Raw genomic sequence first — 9,523 nt, forward strand, 5'->3', positions numbered from 1 at the left:
ATAATATTATACTAGCCACATAATATTATACTGGCCACATAATACTATAATAATAATATACTAGCCACATAATACGATAATAATATTATACTAGCCACATAATACTATAATAATATTATACTAGCCACATAATACTATAATAATAATAATAATACACTAACCACATAATACTATAATAATATACTAGCCACATAATACTTTAATAATAATACACTAACCACATAATACTATAATAATAATAATACACTAACCACACAATACTATAATAATAATACACTAGCCACATAATATTCTAATAATAATAATACACTCACCATATAATACTATAATAATAATATACTAGCCACATAATACTATGACTAGTAATGAGACTGAACATCAAATGTCCGATAGTACGACGGGTCACGTTAATAGAGACATCATCTACCCGTCTCTGGCATTGGACGCCATGCCAGTGGCGTTATGCTTATTGCCTGCAATGCATTCTGGTCCTTCTCGACCACGGCTAGAAAATGAACCCATCATGTAAGTTCTTCACCAGAACACGCCGATAACTTCACGTTTTCGATAACGAAAGCATCCTTCTGTAGTCTCGTCTGCCCAGGAAGTGGCTCGACATGCCGACCACATCACCGCCGTGTCTCGGGTTATCACAGGAGGAAGGCCAGAGGATTCATCCTGACGCATGAAAGGCTCGCAGATTTGATTCTGAAGGGGTTAAAAGCTACATTTTCATTTTATGATTCTTCAAGACGGGTTAAACGGAGGTGGGTGTGGAGCTGTGAATGTTTTTATTGATTGATTGACTCTTGGCTTTGAGTCGGCTCGCTGCTAGCATACCAACGTGGCTGTGAATCAACGTTTAGAGAATCATGAATGCATGAATCTACACACACCATCACACACACACACACTCACACCATCACACACACACACCATCACACACACACCATCACATATACACCATCACACACACACACCATCACATACACACACCATCACACACACACACCATCACATAAACACACTCACACCATCACATACACACACCATCACACACACACGCACCATCACATACACACACCATCACACACACACACACCATCACATACACACACCATCACACACACACACCATCACACACACACACCATCACATACAAACACACCATCATGCACACTCACACCATGTACACACACCATCACATTCACACGCACACACACACACCATCACACACACACACACAGACACACCCGCACTTACACACACAGTCACACACATACGTGTTGAGCGATTGTGTGGTTGTTATTGTAATTTTAGTTGAATATTAATAATTCCATCCTCACTCATTCATGCATTCCTTCTCTAGATACAACCGGAGCCGTGGTGGACGTTGGCTCCCCCCCCCCCCCACACACACACACACTCTCCCTCCATCGTGAAAGGACTTTATCGTGAACGATGGAAAACTTCCCTCAGTTAGAAGTCCCTTCCTCATCCTCAGCTTTGATCTGAGCTCTGTGGAAGACTCTCACATTGAGCATCCCCTTCTTCACGGTCCATTGGCGCTCCCTCCTCCCTCCTGGTGGAGTGCTTTGGTTCCCCACGGTTATTGTGCCGTCGGTTATCCCCCTGACGTAGATGCATAGTTCCCATGCCGGCGGAGCAAATTAAACCGGATTGAAGGTGGAGAGAGAGAGAGAGAGAATGGGAGATTAAGAAAGAGATGGCCTGGAGAGAGAGAGAGAAAGAGAGAGGTGGGGGGGGGGGAGTACAGAGAGATTGAAGGAATGACTTGCAATCTGGAGCGAACAAGGCTCTGGTGTTCTCTCTTTGCAACCACACACACACACACTCACACAGAGACGCACACACACACTCACGCACACACACTCACACAGACGCGCACACACACCATCACATACACACATACCATCACACACACCATCACATACACACTCCATCACACCATCACATACTGTAGAGGCGGTCTGTGGATTAACGCGCAATATTCCTTGTGTCACTTTAGGCTATTTTATTGTATCACAGAAAATGAAGTAAAACTCTTTAACAGAAAATAAATCGTCTTAACTCTAAATCGTCGGAGTGCAGAAATGCATGAGTCTGTATCCATTGAGTAGGCCATCTCCAGGTGTACGGCTCTGCATGCAAGGCACGTAAACAAGGCTGCATACCTTTTCACTTTGCTGCGGCCACACTTGACTTCTATGGGGCCAAAGTAGTCCAGTCCAGTATGGGTAAAGGGTGGCAAGTCGGGTGTTATCCGGTGTAGAGGTAGGTCGGACATTTTTTGTGTCATTGTTCTGCCATGCCATCTTCTGCAGAGTACACAATCCCGTGTTATCCTTCTCGCGGCAGAATTTGCTGTAAGGATCCAGTATTTTGTTCTGAGTTTTGCGATCATTTGATTTCTTCCGCAATGACCCATCGAGGCGTGGGTGTGGTGTAGGAGTATCTTGGACAGGTGGTTGTCCTTGGGCAGAATGGCAGGATGTTTGATTTCTTCTGGCATTGCCAACTTACTTAGTCTGCCTCCAACTCTCAGGATCCTGTGTTGGAGGATGGGATCTAGTCTGTAGATCCTACTGTTTCTTTTTATGGGTAAGCCCTTTTGTAGAGAGGTCACCTCATCTTGGAAGGATTGTTGTTGGACATAGGACACTAGGGCTTGCTCGGCCTTGCCTAAATCCTCCACAGACAGTTGTGACCCAGTTGGTCCTGAGTCACTCATTTTCTTTAAGTTCAATTGTCTCAGAGTTTCTTTGATTTTTAAGAGCCAGGCTGATGATCGAATCAATCTGTGCCATGACGAGAAGTGCTCAATAAAACGAGTCAGTGGACTTTGATTCTGCACTTGCTGTGAAAACCAGAGCCACCTTTTTGACCTCCGGGTCTCCGTCACAGTGTGGGTGGTACTTGGAGCACTGGCCAGTCTGTTTCCGGTTGCATCAGGAAATTTGGACCTCTCAGCCAGTGTCCCTCTTGAACGAACTTCTCGGCTTTCATGCCTCTTGATGCACTGTCAGCGGGGTTGAGTCCTGTCTTTATGTGGCGCCATTGGGATTTGTCTGTCAGATCCCGAATAGTGGTCACTCTGTTAGCCACGTAGGTTTGAAACCTTCTGCCGTCATTTTGGATGTATTTTAAGACGGCGGTGCTGTCGGTCCAAAAAACTGAGTCTCCGAGGGTTGACTCGAGCTCTCTCTTCAGCATCCTGTCTATCCTAGCAGCGAGGACTGCACTGGCAAGCTCCAGCCTTGGGATTGTCACCACCTTTAAAGGTGCAACTCTTGCCTTCCCGATCACAAACACCATGTGAGCTAGTCCTCTGTCACTGGTCAGTTTCAAATAGCTCACTGTCCCGTAACCTCGCTCACTTGCATCGCAGAAGTGGTGCAACTTCGAAATCTGGTGGCCTAAGGCATCTCTTGATTCTTAGGCTGGAAATCAGGTTAAGGTCTTTCAGCCACTCTTTCCATCTCTCTGTGTAAGCAGTTGGTATCGATTCATCCCATCCACAGTTTAGCTTGCACAGGTCCTGCAGTATTCCTTTCCCTGTCAGCATGACTGGTGCTATGAACCCAAGAGGATCGTATACTGAGTTCAACACGGACAAAATGCTTCTGCGGGTGACTGATGGTTGTTTCGGGGTGATAGAGAAGAAGAATGTGTCGGACTCAATGTCCCATCGCATGCCAAGAGCCCTTTCTATGGGCAGTTTGTCTTTGTCGAGGTCTAGATCTTTGACCTCTTTTGCTCTCTCTTCCGCTGGAACAGAGGCAAGGACTGCTCGACTGTTACTGGTCCATTTGGTGAGTTTAAATCCACCTGTGGTGCAGACTGATTTGAGCTCCTTCACCAGACAGATTGCTTGACTCTCGCTTGGGACGGATTTGAGGCAGTCGTCTACATATAAGTTGTGACGAATGGTGTTGATGACTTCAGTACTACACTTTCCTTCATTATCATCAGCTGTCCGTTTCAGTGCGAAATTGGCACAGCTCTGTGATGAGACTGCTCCAAAGAGATGCACCGTCATTCGGTACTCTGCTAGCGGTTGGTTGGTGTCAACATCTGGCAACCACAGGAATCTGAGGAAGTCCACATCATCTCGAGGTATTCTTACTTGATGGAACATTCCTTCTATGTCTCCCATCACTGCTACTGGTTCCTGTCGGAATCGGAGGAGTACACCCAGCAAGGTGTTCATAAGGTCAGGACCCTGCAGCAGCTCACTATTTAGGGAGGTTCCTTGGAATGAAGAGGTACAATCGACCACCACCCGGATTGGCTTTTTTCTTTTGTGGTAGACACCATGGTGGGGAATGTACCACAGTTTTCCGTCTTTCCGGGGGAGTTGTTCCTCGGGCACTCTTTCTGCATGCCCTTTCCTCAAGACATCACACATGAAGCTGTTATAGTCTTTCCGAAAGGCTTCATCTTTCTGGAATCTGCAGGCAAGGCCTAATACTCTTTGTTCCGCCACCTTCCTGTTGTTTGGCAGGCTGATGTTATCCTGACGGAACGGAAGTCGTAGTTCATAGTGGCCTTCTTTCCTTTTGACTGAGCTGTTCATCACATGCAGGAATTTCTTGTCTTCAAATGAGTGTTCTTGTTTTTCATTGTAGGCCAGCTCTGAGAAGTCCTGGTTGTATAAGAAGCTCTTCCAGCTTGGCCACTGATATTCTATTGGATGTTATCTGTGGTCGACCATGCTCATCCATATGTGCAGTACTGCTGAGAGGTCCGTTTATAGTCCAGCCTAGGCTTGTCAGGACTGCGTAGGGCCCCTCACCTTGGCTACTGATCACTCAGTGGTTCCATGGCCTTTGGGACATTTGCACCAATCAACAAATCTGCCCTGGTGGCGCTTAAGTGGACCTCCTTTAAGTAAGATCATCCTTTTATGTCCATTTCCGTAGGAATGTTCTCTTGACTGACATGAATGGCCTTTTGTGTGAAGACTTCTGGAAGCCCTATGAAGCTGTTGCCATCCAGGCTGCATACTTCCAGTCCTCTTATCACATGAGTTTTCACAGGCTTTTCATGACCCATTGTTCGGAGTAAGACCTCTGTTTTCTTTCCTCTGACAGACAACTGCTCCATCAGTTTTTCGGTGACAAAGGTGGCAGTGCTTCCAGGGTCTAGAAATGCATATGTTTCTATCAAACAGCTGCCTTTATGGCTCTTTATCTTTACAGGTACCACTGCTAGCTTGTAGTCTGTGGTTCTGTCCCCTGTGTGTGCTGCTGATGACACCATAGCAATTTGTGCTGCCGATGAAACTTTAGCCATGTAGTTGCTCCTGGTGTCTGAAACCTGCTTAGCTGCTGGCTTGGTGTTTCCTGGAATAAAGTTCTCTATATGCAAGACAGTGGGGTGTTTTTTCTCACAGGAACGACACGTGAGACGTTTCTTGCATTCTTTACTCATATGACCTTTGATCAAGCAGGCAAAGCAGAGTCCATTTTTCTTTAGCAGCTCGACTTTCTCCTCATGGGGAATCTTTGTTATTCTTTCACATGATCTCCTTTACAGAAAGCACAAGGCTTGACGAAAGCGTCCATGGCTGTCCGGATGCCCTCTGGCCTGTTTGCCCTTTCCTGTGCCTTAGTGTTCTGGTAGGTTTCTGTCTTGGGTACAACAGTCTTAGCAAAGCTTTTCTTGCTGCTAGGTCTCGTATACTGTACGTCTCGTTTGGATATTCTCCCACTCGTGCTTCCGGCTGGGTCCTGTATATCCCCGAAGACGGGATCTTGAATGATTCTGACCTGCCTTTCCATAAACAGAACAAGATCATGGAACTTAGGTCTCTGCTGTGTTCTTTCAGTGATGTCACATACAGCAGATCGCCATTTCTCTCGAAGCTTAAATGGAAGTTTGAAAACAAGTCTTTTCATGTTTGATGGTGAGTCCAGCTCTGACATGTATGGTAGGTCCTGAACTGCATTACCACAGCCTCTCAGATAGAGGGCGTAGCTATGAAGTGCTTTTCCATCATCTGTGTGTATTTGGTTCCAGTTCAAGGCCTTTTCGACGTATGCAGATATGATTTTGAATTCATCGCCAAAGTGATATTTAAGTAGATGCTTTGCTTCCTGGTAACCAGTGGTGGCGTTCATGTGAAAGCAGCTTTGGACGAGTTCCTTCGGCTGTCCAACCGTATACTGTTCCAGGAAGTACAGTCGATCCTCGTTGCTCTTGGTCTTGTCCTCGATGTTGTGCTCGAAAGCCTTCATAAATGGCCTGAACGTTAGAGGATCGCCGTCAAACACCAACACTTCCCTTCTTGGCAGTTTAGATTATTTCTGCTGCATCACGAGCAGGTCCGTCAAGTCTGTCTGTCTTTGTATGATGTTTGTGAGATCGATGCTCTGAGCTATTTCACGTCTGGGAGTGGATTATCCTCGTCTGGGTGGTCCATCTGGGAGGGTTTGTTGGAGCCCTCGGTGGTTGCTCAGTTATTGGTCGGTGCTGAGTGTACATCATTCTTTGTAAGGGGGTTTTAGGTATGGTTCCTATCCGTGCAAACTCCAGTTGTGTTAGACTTTCTTCCATTTTGGCAGATGCATATCTCCGGTTTTCAGTTTCTTTTCCAGATTCTGAGGCGCCACTTTCAAATTCCTCTAGGGCCTTGAGCCTTGCATCAGCTGCTGCAAGATCTGCTTCCAGGTCCAGGGATTCCATTCTTAAACCCAGCTGATGCTTCTCTGCTTCCATTCTTAAACTCAGCTGATGCTTCTCCGTTTCCAGTTCATGTTTCTTTTTAAGAGCTTCAGCTCTGGCCTGCAGAGCAGCTTTGTCTGCAGCGACCTTCATTCGTGCTGAAACCACTGAAGAAGATCTGGAACCTTTGGAAACTTTAGAACTCCTTGAGCTGGTCTGTGAGACACTCAGTGCGTTTACATGATGGTATAATTCGAATCTTGCTTTAGTCGGACTATGCTATCTTTTGGGGAATATACATGGCAGTGAGTAATTCGAATCATTGGCCGAAAGCATGTCATATCCGATACGATAGGCGGCGCTGTTTTCATTACAACTCGTGGTGATACAGCTATTTCCGCTTGACCTCTTCACCACCACCAACAACAACATTTTGAGAAAGATGGCGAACAAAGAGCAAGGCGAAGCGACATCCCTCTACTATTCTTCCATGGTGTTAATAGGAGTACAGCGAATGCAAATGGCGCTATTGGCTGAGTTGATAACGGAGAGAAGACGCCGTCGCCGAAGGTACACGGAGAATTTAATTTATCGTCTCTTTCGACTTCCGGGTCACGACATGGGAGGGAGGGAGGAGGGCGGTGGGATCTCGAGCATGCGCAAAGACGCAAAGTCCAGTTCCGAATCTAATTCAGAGTTACATGCCGCGATAGTCGAATTATCAACTGGATCGGACCGAGCTATCCAGGGGTGTTAATCGGACCGAAGTCGGACCGCACATAGTCCGACTAAGGTGTTTACATGAAACGGATAATTCGATTTCAGTCCGACTAAGCCAATAATTCGATTGCATGTAAACGCACTGACTGTCCCCAGCATCAACAAGATTTTGTGGGTTAGGCTGAAGTTTTATCCATTGTTCCACTTCAGACATAAAAGCTTCATAATCCGCCATTTTGGGCTCTAACCAGTCCAAGTTTTCATTTGTTCTCACATCCTCAGGCAGCAATAACTGAACAGAATAATGAGACTTTAAATTCATCCAGCAGTTTTAGAAATTCATTTACAGCTATATTCACATCAACATCAGCACACTCTCTATAGGTTTAGTTCACAGCCCTCCCCCGTCTCCTCCTCACATCACACCTCCCAAACACCTCCCCCTCTGTCCCCTCTGTTGAGCTGCACATCCACCGAGCCCTCAACATCAATGGGCTCCTCCACCCTCCCCCCTCTCTCTGTGACTACTGACCAGGTGAGAAGACAGCTGGAGAAACTACACCAGCGCAAGGCGGAAGGTCCTGATGGCATCAGCCCCAGGGTCCTAAAGACCTGCGCCACCCAGCTGTCTGGTGTCCTGCAGCACCTCTTCAACCTCAGCCTGAGGCTGGGGGAAGTCCCGGTGCTGTGGAAGACGTCGTGCCTGGTCCCTGTCCCAAAGAAGTCAACACCATCTGACCTCAATGACTACCGACCGGTCGCCCTCACCTCCCATGTGATAACGTGCTGGAGAGGCTGGTCTTGGCCCACCTCCGGCCACAGGTGAAATCATCGCTGGACCCTCTGCAATTTGCTTCCCAGCCTCATGTGGGAGTGGACGACGCCATCATCTACCTGCTGCAACGAGCTCAGTCGCACCTGGATGGAACCGGTGTCTCTGTGAGAGTCACTTTCTTTGACTTCTCCAGTGCATTTAACACCATCCAGCCACTGCTGCTGAGTGAGAAGCTGCGGGTGGTCGGTGTGGACGCGTCCACCATCTCCTGGATCACTGACTACCTCACAGGCAGACCACAGTTTGTCAGAATGGGGCGTGTGCTGTCTGGAACGGTGGTCAGTGATGTTGGACCCACAGGAACTGTTCTGTCTCCTTCCTCTTCACCCTGTACACCAGTGACTTCCAGTACAACACGGAGTCATGCCATCTGCAGAAGTACTCTGATGATTCTGCAGTGGTCGGGTGTATTAGGGATGGACGGGAGGAGGAGTACAGGGCAGCGGTGAGTGACTTTGTAAAGTGGGGCGATGAGAACCACCTGCGGCTGAACGTGGCCAAGACCAGAGAGATGGTGGTGGACTTCAGGAGGAAGGCGACAGCTCCTACACCTCTGAGTGTCCTGGGAGTGGACGTGGACATGGTGGAGGAGTACAAGTACCTGGGCGTCTCCATCGACAGCCGACTGAACTGGAAGGCCAACATCAACGCTGTGTACAAGAAGGGGATGAGTCGACTCTTTTTCCTGAGAAAGCTTCGATCCTTCAACGTGTGCAGCAAGATGTTGGAGTTATTCTACCAGTCGGTTGTGGCCAGTGTGCTGCACTTTGCCATTGTCTGCTGGGGAGCAGCATCGGAGCCGGTGACACCAGCCGTCTCAACAAACTGGTTAGGAAGGCTGGCTCCATCATCGGCTGCCAGCTGGAGCACCTGGAACAGGTGGTGGAGAGGAGGACGTTGAAGAAACTGGTGTCCATATTGGACAACCCGGACCACCCTCTCCACCACCTCCTACAGGGACAGAGGAGTACTTTCTCCAAACGTCTCCTCACGCTCCGCTGCCACAAGGACAGATACAGGAGAACCTGCCGACGGCTATGAGGCTCTACAACAGATCACCTCTTGCCAGATCATAGTGCAATAACTGCAATAATAACTTCATATCCACACTATGTTGATCTGCACTTCACACATTTCATTTATTTACACTACACACATACACACACATTTCATTTACACTACACACATACACACACTTTGCATTTTGCACACTGTCTATTTAATATTTTTATATTTAATTTAATTTGTCATTAGTATTGTGTATGCATATATGTTGTATAT

The sequence above is a fragment of the Pseudoliparis swirei genome, chromosome 21, assembly GCF_029220125.1.
Source record: "Pseudoliparis swirei isolate HS2019 ecotype Mariana Trench chromosome 21, NWPU_hadal_v1, whole genome shotgun sequence".
Classification (NCBI taxonomy): Eukaryota; Metazoa; Chordata; class Actinopteri; order Perciformes; family Liparidae; genus Pseudoliparis; species Pseudoliparis swirei.